Genomic DNA, 601 nt, shown 5'->3' with positions numbered 1-601 from the left:
CTTCTGGCTTCTTCCCTCTTGGCTATTGAGAATTTGGGATGTCCTTGTATCACACAGATACTCTTTTCCTCTCGAAAGATAATAGCCATGTTCATTCTTTCAACCACATCCTTGGTCTCCTTGTGCTTCATGATATTACCACCCAAAACCTTGTCTTCATCAGGCTTTGGAAGAGGAAAATCCACTCCTTTCAACTGAGCAAGGCTTAGAGGGTTCTTTGTAGAGTCCTTATTGGATCTGTTGTTGGGCTTGAGAACTATAGGTTTCAGATTCTTGGAAGAAGTCTCTCCAACCTTTTTCCTCCTTACTGGCTTGAGCTCCATAATGATTGGCTCCACCTTTGTGCTATGCTTCACAGATTGTGATTTTGAAGTTGTAGAACCAAAAATTTGTTGCATCCTTTCATCAATTCTCCTCCTTTTCTCTTTGACTTTCATCTCAGCCGCTGCTATCTGGATTAGATCAATTCCATCAAGCTTTCCTTTGATTTAAAGTGTTGGAGAAGTGGTGATGGCAGGAACTAGCACTTTAGATATTTGAACTTTTGTTGATGGCTCTCCTTCCCATTTCCCCTTTATTCTCCCCCTTTTTGTTATCATTA

Source organism: Apium graveolens, chromosome 4 (genome assembly GCF_009905375.1).
Source record: "Apium graveolens cultivar Ventura chromosome 4, ASM990537v1, whole genome shotgun sequence".
In the NCBI taxonomy this organism is placed as follows: Eukaryota; Viridiplantae; Streptophyta; class Magnoliopsida; order Apiales; family Apiaceae; genus Apium; species Apium graveolens.
The sequence above is the reverse complement of the archived record's forward strand: the minus strand, read 5'-3'. Positions refer to the sequence as shown.